Source organism: Humulus lupulus, chromosome 4, assembly GCF_963169125.1.
Source record: "Humulus lupulus chromosome 4, drHumLupu1.1, whole genome shotgun sequence".
NCBI classification, from domain to species: domain Eukaryota; kingdom Viridiplantae; phylum Streptophyta; class Magnoliopsida; order Rosales; family Cannabaceae; genus Humulus; species Humulus lupulus.
In genome coordinates this window covers 168,077,908-168,093,981 of record NC_084796.1, presented here as the reverse complement: position 1 = coordinate 168,093,981, position 16,074 = coordinate 168,077,908, and positions in this window count along the sequence as shown.

Genomic DNA, 16,074 nt, shown 5'->3' with positions numbered 1-16,074 from the left:
CATACCCTTCATTTTCATCGAAGTATTTTTTTCTTGCGACCTTTTCTATCCTTGTAGCGATCCTGAAACTCTCGCTCAATGCCAGTCTCTATCAGTCGCCACTCAGGGAGAGCTGGGGGAAGAATGAAAAATTCCTTAAAAAAATTAAATCTTGTTAGAATTTCAAAATTATACCAAACATTACGTGTGAATAAGTTGATAAATTTACCTCTATCTTTTGCATCAATCCTATCTTTTGTTCATTCGGAACACTCTGTCACGAATCATAATATAATGGCAAATGGTAACCAATAAGGTTACCAATAAGTCTCATGAACAATGTCCCAAAATCACCAAATGCTTTGTAGGTTCCCTCATTCAGATCAAATTCTAGAGTCGACGGACCTTTATTGTCCTCAATGAGCTGCTGCAACTTTTTTGAACGAGACCGATCTCTTATTTCCGCGGGAGCCGTTGCACATTCTAATTAAACAATAAAATTAAATTGAATAAAATAATAACAAATTTTCATTTGTTGATAAATCATAGAATAATTATAGTATATTACCTGTCTCACAGGAAGTAGGCACCCACGTAGGATCTAGAGGAGGATCACCCGTTCCATCACCCCCATGAGAACGAGCAACAGTAGCAGACATATCTTTATAGTTTATATAATTATTAACTTTAAATCAATTATAAAATAATAGTAATAAAATATAGGGCATCCACATTAAAATTTTGGTATTGCATTGGAAATTATTTAAAAACAAACATTGTTGAGAAAAGTCATATATTGATTGAAAAATCTTGAAATTAAAACATACACATTAGCATACAATAATAATATTGACAAGAAAATATTATTCCTCATCAATGTCAATTCCTACATCATCATCTGTACGTTGTACATCATCTTCACTAATATCGTCATCCTCATCGTCATTGATGAAATAATCATCCACATCCAGAACAGATCGAGATGTTTCCTTAATTATGCTAGTGTTACCAGGTCGGTCCAAAGGCATAACCTCCAACTCTCATAATTCCACAATGAGTACAAAAATTTGATGAAGTACTATCATGCATGGCATCGACCTCTTTATCATCATCGATACTTGGATGATCCCAAATCTTTCGATGATTAAATTCTTCTACTACTCTCCAATTTTGTTTCTTGAAGGATCTTCCAAGTAGAAAAACTGCTCATTCTTGTACAATTAAGAATTAATCATGATACTAGCGATGTTATTCTTAGTCACATTTCAGCCCTTGCTTACATCGGTGTCGAACCATTTGCATCAAAATAATACTACCAAGTAACCATGGGAATAGCATAACTCCACATTCTCCTCAAGTTGGCCATAGAAAGTGAAACCATCGGTTCCTGGCACCTAAACTCCAATATTTTGAGTGGTACGTCTTTCATCACGACTATGTACCAAAAATTTCACATTGTTAACAATGCAAGAAGTGTAGGAGTATGATTATGATTGGACCCATTTGCTAAAGAAAATAATTCATCTGTATACTCAGTTGACTCTACTTGATGTAGATGACACATTTATAGAGTATGACAAAAAAAACACAATGGGATGAGTATTAATCGATTGGAGTTTCATAACAAGTCTACAGTTTTGATAATTTACCTTCAATTTAAATTAGCTACGGAAATATTTTTGAAGATTTATCCTTGGATTTTATCGAAGTCATTCACTGCAGAGCACATGGATTAAGGTAAGATGATACTTGGAGTTTATTTTAATGAATTCATCTACAACAACTGGGCTACTTACTCCATATATGCTTGGATTTCAGGGCAATTGCTGAGTACAAATCACTCTGCCTCTTTTCAATGAAGATAGTCAGGGATATGACTTTATTTTTTCTACTTGGACGACATTGTGATTCAAAAACTTATAAGTTCCTTTTAGGAATAAAACTATTTGCATTTCTTTCTGGACGATTAAATTTAGTCTCTACGCCTTGAATATATTGCGAACAAAAAGCCAAAGCCTCATCAGCAATATAACCCTCTGCTATAGAACCTTCAGGGCGCTCCTTATTCCTGACATAATTTTTCAAATTCTCCATATATCGCTCAAACGGATATATCCACCTCATGTAAATTGTTCCACTTAGGATATCTTCTTGTGGTAAATGAAGAATTAAATGAATCATTATGTTAAAAAATCTAAAGGAAAAATTAACTCCAACTTGCACAAAATTTGTATCACTTGATCTTTTGTGTTCTCCATGTCCTTAACAACCAATGTACGAGCACAAATTTGCTAAAAGAAATTGCAAAGTTCAACGATTGTGTTTGAAATAGACTTATCCAAGTAGCCTTGACCTCCTACTTGCAACAAAAATTGCATAAGGGTGTGACAATCATGCAATTTCAACCCAACAATGTTGCCATCATTGTCAGTTACTTTCTTAGAGAAATTTGAACCGAAGGCATCAGGAAGTCTAGCTCCTTTTATGAATTGACAAAAAAACTGTTTATCATCTGGTGTTAAGGAGTACATAGGATGTGGTTTGATCAACTTTGTACCATCTTCCTTGAGGTGAAAATCTTCTTGAATACCCCAATTCCTCAAGTCTACTCATGCGTTGGTGGTGTCTTTAGATTTGTCATTCATAAGAAAAGTACCGAGTAAATTGTCGCAAATTTTTTTCTCTATATACATCACATCTAAATGATGCTTCAGTTCAAGTTCTGTCCAGTTATCAAGTTCAAAGAAAATACTCTTTTGACTCCAATTAAGCTCTTTTGGATCTCATTTTCTTTTCACAACTCCAAAACTGACATGTTTACCCGACAAACGATTTGGAACATGCGCTAATTGTTCGAGTATATTTTCACTACTGAATTTTCTTAGAGGACGCCCTTTTTCATAATTCCCACATTAATAAGTGACTCTTCCTCCACTTATGCGTAGAAGATAAGAATCTTCTATGACCAACATAAGTCGTCTTCCCAATTACTCAACATGAACGATTGTCTTCGTTGCATGAAGGGCATGCCATATATCCTCGGCCACTCTAACCAGATAAACTACTACAGTCCAAAAAAATCATTGATAGTCCATAATAGTGCTGCACATATTCTGAATACATTGTTCATTGCGGCGTCTCTGTTTTGAACTCCTTCATCCCACAACTCCTTCGATTCATCTACCACATGCCTCAAAAAGACATACATGTCCTTCCTAGATGATTTCAGTCCGGGAATCAATAAGGTCAACAGGAATGATGACTCTTTCATGCACAACAAAGGAGGCATATTGTATGTGCAGAATATTACCGACCACATGCTGTAAGACAGACTCATGTTACCAAATGGAATAAAACCATTAGCAACCAAACCCAATCGAATGTTTCTGGGTTCTTTGGTAAAATCTGGATTTCTGGAATCAAATTGTTTCCAAGCACCCCCATCAATAGGATGGTGAATCACACCATCTTCTTTTGATCATCCCATACTATGCCAGGTCATATCGTTTGCTGTATGCCTTGAACCATAAAGACGCTTTAGCCTAGGAGTCAAAGGGAAGTACTACAACACTTTATGAGTGACGTTTTTCCTCTTTCTATCTTTGTCAACCCACCTGCTCTCAGCACATACAGGACAACTCTGTTTTTGGGAATTCTTCTTCCAAAACAAACAACAATCATACTTGTAAGCATGAATTGAATGATAACCTAACCCTAACTTCCTCATTTTTTTCTTAGACTCATAGTATGAAGCCGAAATGTTATTCTCCTTCGGGAATGAAAATTTCATAAACTTGAAAAGTTCATCAAACAAACTATTTGTCCATTTCATAACATTCATGTGCAACATCTTCGCCAAGAAGTTCAAGGAAGTTAACCAAGTGCAACTAGGGTATAACTCAGCTTCAACCACTTAAAATAGGTCGTCAAATTGATTCTTAGCACTACTGGCACCACCATCTAAAATTCCTTCATTTACGTCTTCTTCGTTAGTGTCTTGTTCACCAATAACATCATTGATGATGTCAATCATCTCATCAGTCACTGGAGCTCCGTCGTCCACAACTGGAGCCATATCAATTTCAACGTGGTAGGTGCACTTCACGTATCACTGTAGAAACCCATATCTCTGTATGTGAGCTTCCACCACATCCAGTTTCTGACTCAACATATTGACACACTGAATGCATGGGCACCTCACCTCTCCCGAAGCATTCACATGATTCTTGGCCATTTGTATAAATGTTTGAAGGCCATTCCAAAACTCATCATAGTTACGACGTTTATTAGTTATCCAACTCTTGCCAATCGTCATAACTGATTCAAGTGGAAAATAAATTATCATAATGTGATAATCATAAAAAAAATCACTTTTATTTGGTAATTTTTTTTTTATCACCAAATGACTAATTTTTTTTAAGTAAATTATGATATCTTATTGAATATTATGAATAAATTATAAAACTTTATGAATATATATTATCAAATTTAATAATTTATTATAAAATTAATTAAATATACAAATATTTAATTATAAATTTATAAAGTCATTATTAATGATTATTATTGATTTTCACTTTTTCATTCTTAGAGATAACAATAGAGTTTTATACTTGTAAAAAAAATTTTTTAAGGGTTTATACATTTTTTAACCCTGTATTTTTTCTGATTACCTGTTTGAACCCTGTGTTTTAAAAAATTCATATTTGGACCCTATATTTTGTAAAATTGTTCAAATAGACCCCTAAACTCAATTTTGATAAAGAAAAAATTGAACATAACAACACAATTTTTAAGCAGAATGATTTTATTTTTGTTCTGAATTGTTAGTTTGGTGAATTATTTGTGATTTCAGTTGAGAAAACTGTAACCAAAATCGGGTTTAGGGTTCTATTTGAAAGTTTTTAGAAAACATAGGGTCCAAAAAATAATTTGTCAAAACACAGGGTCCAAATAGGTAATGGGACAAAACACAAGGTCCAAAAAGGAATAAACCCTTAATTTAATTTTCACTTTATAATTTAATGAATATTTATTATCAAATTAATTAAATATACAAATATTTAATAATAAATTTATAAAGTTGCTATTAATGATTATTATTCATTTCCACTTTTTAATTTTTAAAAATAATAATAGAGTTTTAAACTTATAAAATTATTATTTTAATTTCAACTTTATAATTTTATGAATATATATTATCAAATTTTATGAATATATTATAAAATTAATTAAATATACAAATATTTAATTATAAATTTATTAATTTACATTTAATGATTATTATTAATTTCCATTTTTTAATTTTTAAAATAACAATAGAGTTTTATACTTGTAAAATTATTATTTTAATTTCCACTTTATAATTTTATGAATATATGATAACTCCATTTTAGTGTCGTTTTAGGATGTATTTTTGTGGTAATCTTGAGTATTTATGTTTGTTTTGTGCAAGATTACGTTTTTGTTTGTCTTTGTTGTAGGACGGTGCGTTGAATCACGAGTTAAATGCTAAAAGAAGAGAAAATGGTGAGGAAATAGAGCTTTTGGTGGTTTTTAAACTCGAACTGGTGATAAGGAGGAGTTAAAATAAGTTTTTGATGAATGAATGATGTTGAAAGGCTAAAATTTAAAAATAATGGAATTAGAGTCGCGACAAGGGCTTAAGGGTCGCGACTCTAGTCAAGTCAGAGGCCGAAGATTGCTGAAGGGAGTTAGAGTCGCGACTTGCTCTTATAAGTCGCGACGCTAGTGGAAGTCAGAAGCAAACTCAGGTGGTGCATCTACACGTGGGTCGCGACTGGGGTTAAGAGGATCGCGACGCCTAAAGACTGAATCGGACTTTGAATGGACTTAAAAATGACACAAACCGCAACCTAGGAATCGCCAAGTTGTGGCCCACCTATGTGAAAAAAAGAGATTTCAGTGTTTTCTTTAGTATAAATTCATACTTTAAGGTTTAATTAGGGGAATGTCACATTTTAATTACGAGTTTAGAGATTAAATTTGATTATGAGATTAGTTTTTTCTGCATTTTCATATTTTTTATTTATTCTTCAAGTCTTTGAATTTTATGTTTATAAATAATTATTTTGTTGTTTTAGTCATGTCTGATATGAACTAAACACTTCTATCTAGGGTTTAATGTAGTCACTTGGATTTCTATTTAATCTTATTATGATGTTCTATTGAGTCTTCTTCTTTATTCTAATCTATATAATGTTTGCTTAATGCTAGTAAATACTTGATCAATATTTGCTTGATTTATGATTTTGATTCAAAATTCGAAAAATGAGAATTGAATATGCTATCGTTATATAGACATAGGTTACATATTGGACGAAAGTACTTGTATGGCTTGTGTAGTAATTAGGTTTCTATGCTTAATGTCTGCTATATGTTTAAGTTTATCACAGAGATGTAGAAAACCTGCATATAGGTTGAGATCTTATATCTTGAAAAAGAATAGGAATCGTTTTTTTCTTAACCTGCTATTAGAATAGGAATAATGAAATTTAGAACTGATTAATAAAATTAATAGAATGAAAAGTTGATGAAGTTAACACCCTAGATTTTTTAATTATTGAATCAATCTTCATTCTTGCAAAGTTTATTTTAATTTTAAGTCTTAGTTTAAAAATCACTTTATTTTCGACAGCTATATAGAAATTTAAAAGCATTTATTGGTAATTGATTGATAGTCCTTGAGAGAATGATACTTTATTTACTGTCTATATTACTTGAATCGATTATGTATACTTGTGTATTATATTTTCACGATCAATATATGTTATAAAATTTTATGAATATATTCTAAAATTAATTAAATATATAAATATTTAATTATACATTTATTAATTTACTTTTAATTATTATTATTATTATTAATTTCCACTTTTCAATTTTTAAAAATAACAATAGAGTTATATACTTATAAAATTATTATTTTAATTTTCACTTTATAATTTTATGAATATATATTATCAAATTTTATGAATGTACTATAAAGTTTCATTATATAAAGAAATATTTAATTATAAATTTATTAATGATTATTATTAATTTTTTTTGACAATTATCAAATTATTATTTTAATTTTCACTGTTTATTTAAAAAAAAACAATAAAGTTTTATAATTGTAAAATTATTTCTTTAATTTCCACTTTATGAATTTTTATTAATTTCTTTAAAATTAATTAAAAATTTCAATCACACTAAGTTTAAAATTATTTTGTAACGTTTAATATTTATAAATCTACTAGAATTTTGGCAGCATAATGATTGTAATCTAACCTCTCTCAAAATTTAAAATCTCCATAAAAACTACAAAACCAGCCCTAGAACATACATATACTAATTATAAAAATCTAATTATATTAATATAACCTACCATACAATTTAAAAATACCATTCACATTCACATTTATATAAATAAACATATTCAACTAATATCTAAAATAACATTTTATTTAATTAAATTAAAATAACATATTAAACACTATATATCTAAAATAACTAATTACACAACTAACATATCAATATATTCAATATTATCTACAATACCTAATTACACAATTAACATATTAATCAATTACACAATTAACATATTAATCAGTTGCACAATTAACATAATAACATTTCATTAAGTTAACATATTTAACATTGTAAAAAATATACAAATCTTAAATGAAAAACAAAATCAACACAATATAAACAAACCAATCACACACTTAAAAATATAATTTAAACATTAATCAAACACAAAAAAATAATAATAATCAAAATAATACCCAAGGCTAGGGGGTTATCCAAAGGCGTCTGTGGCTAAGGATGACGCTCCACTACTCCAATCTAAAAGGAAAAAAAAAAAAAACACATTTCTACCTGTTGACCTATGAAATTGGCCAACGGTCGTATATACAATATATGTCACCTTTTGAACGAAATAAATAGAATATACGACAGAGTGCAAATATCGTAAACAAACACATTGAAATTTTATAGTGGTTGTAACGACCCAAAAATTACTAATAAGGCTTAAGGGCCTTGATTAGTGTGCCGGGAGGGCACAATTGGAGGTTATGCGAGTTAATGGTGTGAGAATGCATGTTTATGATTATTGGATAAGCATGGGGACCCTGTTTGGCTGGTAAAGGCATAATTGTAATTTTGGCCCGTTAGGGCATAAACGTGATTATTTGTGGTAAACTGTTGAGACCACATTATTATGTGGATATATGTGTTTGTAGCTTTCGGCACGAGGCGATCCTAGGGAGCAAGAAGCGGGAAAGTCACAATGGGACCCGATACTCGACTCGGGGTGAGTCATGGGGTATTTGGGATATTAGATAGTCATTTGGGTTATTGGGTTATGGAAATAAATAATTTGAGATATATTTGAGGTTAGGAAGCCTAGGTGGGAATACCGGGGAATTTTACTATTTTGCCCTCGGGGACGTTTTCGGTACCCCGAGCCTCGGGATTGACTTGATTAAGTCAGGATAGGTTAGACAAAACTTAGAAATTGGTGGAAACATCAGGAACCGACCCTCCCATCTCCCTTTTCTTTTCTCTCAAGGAAAACTATTGAGAACTAAGGGGATTTGCTTGAAACACAAGGAAATTGAATGGAAGATTTGGAGGATTAACTCAGTGGAGGCTAAGGAATCTAACTAGAAACTAAGGTAAGCATTGAATGAAATTTTTGATCAATTGATTATGTGGTTTTGGGGCTGAGTTCTTAGGTTCTCAATTTCAAGGTTGAATTAAGGCAGAAAGATTGGGTGTTAGCTCAGGAATTTCTTGGAGGATGGAGTCTTCAGTGAAGGTAAGCTTGAATTGATGATCTAATGTCTGGATTTCAGTGTTTTCTTGACAGGTTTTGGGATTCTTGTATGTGTGGGTTGCAGAAATTAAAGTGGTGTTTTGATGGGTTTCTAGACTAGATTTCTGCTAGCTTATGTTACTGAAATCATGCAGGAATGTTTTTGATAATTGGAGTATGTTATTGGGATGATTATGAGAGGTTTTGAGTAAGGTTCAGAGTTTAAAATGGTGGTTTTTCTGGGTTCGAAGGGGTCAAGCCGCGGCATAGTTCTTGGTGAGTCGCGGCCCTTCGAAGCTGATGGGTGCTGGAGAATGAGGGCGGGCCGCGACATAGGGCATGTAGGGCCGCAGTTGAGCTCTGTTTGGGGCCATGCCGCGGCCTGAGGAGGCTTGAGCCGCGGCCCTTAAGGATATTTATGTTTTTGGGTTGTAAGGCATGAGAACTTAACCTAAGGTGCTGGGGATCGATTCCACTACTGTGTTTGGTGGAATTCGAGGTCCAGAAGGCTAGAACTTTATTTGGAAACCCTTATACAATTAATGATGGAATCCTTTACCATGGTTGTGACTAGGTGTACGCTTGGGCTCGGGGCCGGATCGTGCTCGGGGGTCGTCTTTCCTAATTAAAGCACTTGGAATTGAAGGTAAGAATACTTCACCTGTATATGTGGATAGGATGGGACTAAGTGTTCCCTATATTTGTATGCATTGTTATATGACTGTGATAAACCATGTGAATATGTTGGGACTAAGAGTTCCCTATAAATGTATGAACATCATGAGGTGGTATTATGCCACTGGGACATGTGATAAACGGCCTAAGGGTGCCGAAATCAATACTTGCGCACAGGGTGCGGCTCGGCCACTGGTAGCTGAGGATAGCTTAATAATCACTGAGCTCGGTTAAGCTGGCCGAAGTCAGTGGGTATAACACTGGGCTTGGCCTAAGTGAGCCATAGACAGTGGATTAAATAGAGGGTCCGGCCTACGGGCATTAACCCTAGTTGTTGCTTGACATGTATTCTATTGTTGTGTATGATGTGATGAGTATCTGGAACTAGATCATTGGTTATTGACCGGTGTGCTGCATTGAATGTATGCTATGGCTTGCTGGGTAATTGATTAATGCCTTGTAGATTATTTGGTTATGCTCTGTAAATTGCATAGCTGCTAATACTGGTTATGTTATGTTTTCTTGCTGGGCCTCGGCTCACGGGTGCTACGTGGTGCAGGTAAAGGCAAGGGTAAGATGAGTTGACCATGAATTAGAGAGCTCTGGGGTCGAGGTGTACATTGTCAGTTGCTCGGCTGCCACAGTTGAGGGATAGTACAGGGACGGGAACCTAAAACGTATATTTTGCCATTAGAGTGGCTTGGCTATTTATTTGTTTTGGAAATTCTATAATTACGTTATTTAAACCTTGATTTGAGATCCCTTGTACCAAATATTTGTTTTAATGAATATTATTGGTTTATAACCAAAATCTTTTAAACCTAACCTGTTTGTGTCGTTAGACTCACATTTTTATTTAAATAACTTGATTAACAAGTCTTGCACTATTTCAAATACACAGTGTAACGGTCTTGGTTACCCAGGGTGTTACAGTGGTTCAGCCCTGTTCTGATGAACAGTAATAACCTAATCCACTTAGTTTTTAGTATTGAATTACTCGATAGACAATTACACTGATGAACAGAAGTATTCAATCGTTGCTAATTTGCACAGAGTTTCTCCCAAAATATTCATCCGATCCCCTTCAATGAAGCCCTGAGTCCTTTATTTATAGTACCATTACCACAAAAAAGTTTTTGCAAGTCCTCTATTTGAGAGCCTTAAAAAGTGAGGTTTTTTAGGACTTGCAACGCGAGTCCTAAAAATCTAGTGTCTTTAAGTAATTTTTTAGGACTCGCTTTGCATGCCCTTAAAAGTAATTTTTTTAAAAAAAAAAATGCAGCTACAATTTTCATTTTGATTTAAAAAAAAATATATCCCTTTAAGTATCCAAAATGTATTATGCATTTTAGATTTCTAAAATTTCAAAAGAAAATACAACAAAATAATTTTTTATTAATTACTCAAAAATATAATTTTAATATTTCGTCTACTCGGCTTACAAAATCATATTACATGATAGTTTATACTACAATCAAATTCTATCATCACCAAATATTAAACAAGAAATGTATACAATGTTAGTGAAATATATTTTTTATTCTAAAAACTTCAACTGCCAATGTCGTCTAGTAGTGCGCCAAAGAAATGCATCTCAATATAGACCTGCACATTATAAAAAATTTCTTTAATTAATAAAAAGTTTCTCCACAGGAAATAAAAAGTTCTTAAAATGTTGACCACTAGAAATAAAAAAACAAGAGAGGTCCACACATAATTGATCAGTGTACATCTCTAGATCTACGGATAATGTATATCCAATTAATTTGGAGATCTACACCAAAAACATCAGCAAAATAGACCATAAATCAATCATATTAATCCATTCAAACCGGTTGCAAAATACAGTCAAGAAATATACCAAAAAATAGTAGCAAAATAAAAAGTAGTAGCCATTAAAGAAGCAGCAAAATAGACCATAAACACGCCAAAATCCAGTCACAAAATACAACAAAATCAAGTCACAAAATACACCAAAAAGATAGGCTGATTAGTTTAGCATAATAAATAAGAGGAAAAAGGCAATATGAAACTGCCGCAGCAATCTCCAAGAGTCATTGTTTGGTAGGAATAAAAAAATTAACACTAAGCACTAGTGTTTTAGATGAATCGAAAGGTATTGTTTGAAAGAATTCAATTTGTACAATAATTGCGAGGAATATAGAGTCAATAATTTCATCTTACTTAAGAAGGCCTTTAGTATGGTGGTGGTAGGAGACTAAATCAACATATCATTTCTTCCAAAGCATACTTAACGTAATAAGCAAAGGCTGGCATGATCATGGAGCCTTAGAAACACAAAAACATATCTCTGGATAAGGAACTCCTAAGCATGGCACTCAAGATTCATAAAAAAACAGAGGAAACAGTAATCCAAAATTATTAGAGGACTCATATCTTGGTTTGGTTTCAATCCAAATCTACACTGAATGTGATTATATTTTTCCTTGATAATGAAAAATGATATTTTCATATATGGTCAAAAAATATAGAAATTTTGATATGTTAAGGTTAATATGCTCAGGTTCAAATAGACTAACATACCATCATATGCTGCCATATATTGTTGTGGTTTTCCAGCTTTTCCACTTTCACATCAGGTTTTCCAGCGATCGATAAATAAATATATATCCAAAAAAAATCAATTCCTAAAAATTATTTTTAATTGGCATGTTATTCTTTTTCAGTTCATTCTAAGAAATAATTGTAACTTGAAATGTTCAAGAAATACATGCATGATTAGAAATTAAATAATTTTTTAATTCTATGAAAAAAGCATTGATTCACTATTTAATTTTAACAATATTAGTCCATTGAGGCACTTTCACTAACACCCACATCATCCTATAGAAAAGAACCCAGTAAATACCTGAAAAACAATTAAATTTGCTAAGCAAGCTTAAGATTAGTAAGGTCAAAGAGTTCTTAAATCCATGAGGGGTTCAATTAACAAAATCAAACAGCATATCTCCTAATTTACTAGCCTAGCAAACTGTCACAATCAACACAAAAAATTCAAACAAATCAAACAACACACATGTTTTCATCCATATATCACCGCAGCACACAAATTCTCAAAACCTACTTCACTAAGACATGCAAGTTTTCTACATTCCGTTATCACTGCAGCACACATAATTCTCATAACCTACTTCACTATGGATGAATATCTAAGATATCCAAACTCCACTAAGTTATACAATTTATATTTAAAATTGTGAAATATTTAAAAATAAGAAAAATCAAATACAACATACCTCTTGCAAGCCAAGTACCAATCCAATGCTTTAAGTTTGACATATCCACTTGGTCATATTCTATCCCGCTCCTCATATCCACTTGGTCATATTCTATAAAATTTAATTGAATATACACATAAATATCAAATTTTCAAAATTTTATACTACCATGGTATCCTTTGTCATTCTAGTCAAACTTAAATATTTTAGAACATTACACTCAAGGCTAGAAGAATAGATAGAAGAGAAGCTACATGGGACATGAGAGAGAGTTCATGAGTGTGTTTGAAGAAAGTCAAGAAAGTTATATTAGAGTTTTGGCAAATCTATTATAAAATTGGGTAAAAAATAAAAAATAAAGTGCTTGAAATGAAATATTATATATGGAATCTTATTAGTGTATAAGTATAATTCACAAATATTATACATATAAATGATTTATATGTGATATAGGCCATCTTATTAGTGAGTTCTACAAGTATTTTGCACCCTATAGATTCATACAAGTATAATTTAAGTAAAAAGCGTAGTAAATGTAATATTGACCCGTGGACCCCTTCTATTTAATCTAGCTATATCTAAGAGAGAAAATTTAAAGCATACCTTATAAAATTGTAATTTTCCAACCTAACTTCTATCAAACATTATTTCCCACACATGTTTTTACTTGCTACATCAAAATTTACCCAAAAAATAAAAATCGTGAAATTAACTAAATAAATTAATTATTAAGATATACAAGATTATTAATTACTCACATATAACAACATCCATACTCGTCATAACCATCTCATGATTAACTTATCATATAACTAATAATTCTAATTACTAATTAACCAAATGAATTGAAGGCTTGCTTATGTTATGTGTATAACCATAGCCCCACGCCAAGAAACTAATTTCAATATATAAATCAATAGGTCCACGCATGCAAAATGAACTCTACAAAATTAAAAATCATAACTAGTCAATTGTGGATTATACTTATACATTTAATATAAATTAAATATATATAATACATCATAACTAGTCAAATTAAAAAAAACATAAAACAATAACTGAATCCACTCCTCCACTCACTTAAAACTCTAACAACATGATCCACTCAACTAGACTATACATGTCCTATTAAACTTGTATGTATTCAATTGCAAAACTTGTAAACTAAAGGTGAAATTTCACCAATCACAACACATACAAACATATTTTTTGTCATTTATTGTATTCTGCTACTGGAAACATCATATATAATAGCATATGCTTGAAAAAGTGACTCAGCTTGAAATATCAAATTGAAGTGGACGAAAACTTTATCTATATAAAAAAATCAATATTGCAATAAAAGAAAAAGAAAAACATATAAGGGAAAACTAAAACAATTGTTCCTCTCATGGTGCATCACGTTTTGGTTTGGTGGTGCACTGTATATGCTGGTGTGATGCAATCAATTTCATACCCAATTAATCTTCCATTTGTAGTGTTTATATTAGATTCTTTCTAAGGTGGTATAACTGGGCATGAAAAGTAACTAAATAAAATGAAGAATAATGCCTCTAAAAGCTATTATTTCCAATAAACTGCAGAGGCAAAAAAAATCATAAAATCATAATATCCACTACATAATCCTTTTATCATTCCAAACAAGAATTTTATTAAATGAAGATTATACATTGTTTCTAGTTCTATTACTATCATTAGTCACGAACCCAAACAAAGGAAGGAAAAAAATAGAAAAAAAAGATCTAGTGAGAGAGAGAGAGAAGGAGATCTTACCCATTGATGTTGAGCCCCCCAAAACCTTTGCCATCACCACAACCTAGCACCCTTGTTTGCGCCTAAGTCGTCATCGCCAAGCCCCCTGTGTCGCCGTTGACGTCCCGTACAGAGAGAAAGATGGAGAGATCAAGTATGAGAGAGACGAGGAGATCGACAGAGATGAGCGTGAGAGAGGCGGAGAGAGATCGAGTAGTGTGAGAGAGGGAGAACGCCTAAGAGACAGGGGGAGGAGTAGGGTTAGAGGAAAATGGGCTGAAGCCCCAAATTGTTTTAATTAAAAAAAAAAGAAATAGGATTTGCAGCCCAAATCGTGATGAACCCCCCAATTTGAAAAATCTAGTCTATAGTTTTGAGTCTCTTTTACTTAACAATTTTTAGGACGTACTTTGGGAGTCCTTAGTACTCTTTTAGGACTCACAAAGCGAGTCCTTAAAAGTCACCATTCTTAATTTTCTCCCCAAGTTTTTTAGGACTCACATATTTTTTTAGGACACTCATTGCGGGTCCTAAATTGTGTTTTTTCAGGACTCTCAATGAGTGTCCTAAAAACTCCATAGATATTTTTAAGGACTTGCATTTAGGTGTGTATCCTAAAAAAGTGTCTCATAAAGGGTATTTTGTAGTAGTGTACCCAGGGGCTGTTACATGATCACTAAGAGTGGGATCGTGGTTTGGTACACGATCATTGGGAGTGGAGATACGTGTCCACCTTCCTATGATTATGAGATCATGGGTCTTCACATTGTTTCTCTTGATCGTGGTAGACAATGCACAATTGAAACCTCTGGGAAAATGCTAAATCTCGGTTGGTCTATGAAACTTAGGTGCTAGACCCAATGATCCTTCAAAGCTTGGGTGCTAGGCCTGATGGCCCTCTGGGTGCTAGACCTGTTGATCTGCTGGGTGCAAGGCCTGTTGATCTTGGTTTGAACGAGTCTGAGTTTTACCCAGTGAAGCATCTTTGGGAGTGTAGGCCGACCACCCTATGAAGGATAGGGTGGGCCGACCACCCAGGTAGTTCTTGAGCATGTCAGGCCGACCACCCCTAGGGGGCTAGGGCCAGGCTGACCACCACTAGGGGTTTAGGCCTGGTTGACTTCCCTATAGGTCCTGGACCTATCTATTTTGCTCATCAGTCTTTTTGCAACACTTCGTCGTTTTTCCCTGATTTGTGATGCCACGTGTCACTTTCTCATTCTCCACGTCATCTCTGGATTTTTGAGTGATAACATTTCCTCCCAAGTTTATCGTAATGTATTCAACATTATGGTAAACTTGATCTGGCTCGAGAAACATATCATAGCAGTACTTTAATAGCAAAGCCCTTGAGACATTACGTAGTACTTTTATGAACTATCGATAATGTGCTCAACATGAATTTTTCAAGGAAAATTAATTTTCTAAAAATCTAGTATATTTTTCAAGGAAATTTGAAGTCCTAAAAATATAATATATTTGTCAAGGAGTTTTGAAGTCCTAAAAATATAATATATTTTCCAAGGATATTAATTCCTAAAAATACAAAATATTTTTCAAGGAATTTTAATTCCTAAAAAATATAAGATATTTTTCAAGGACTTT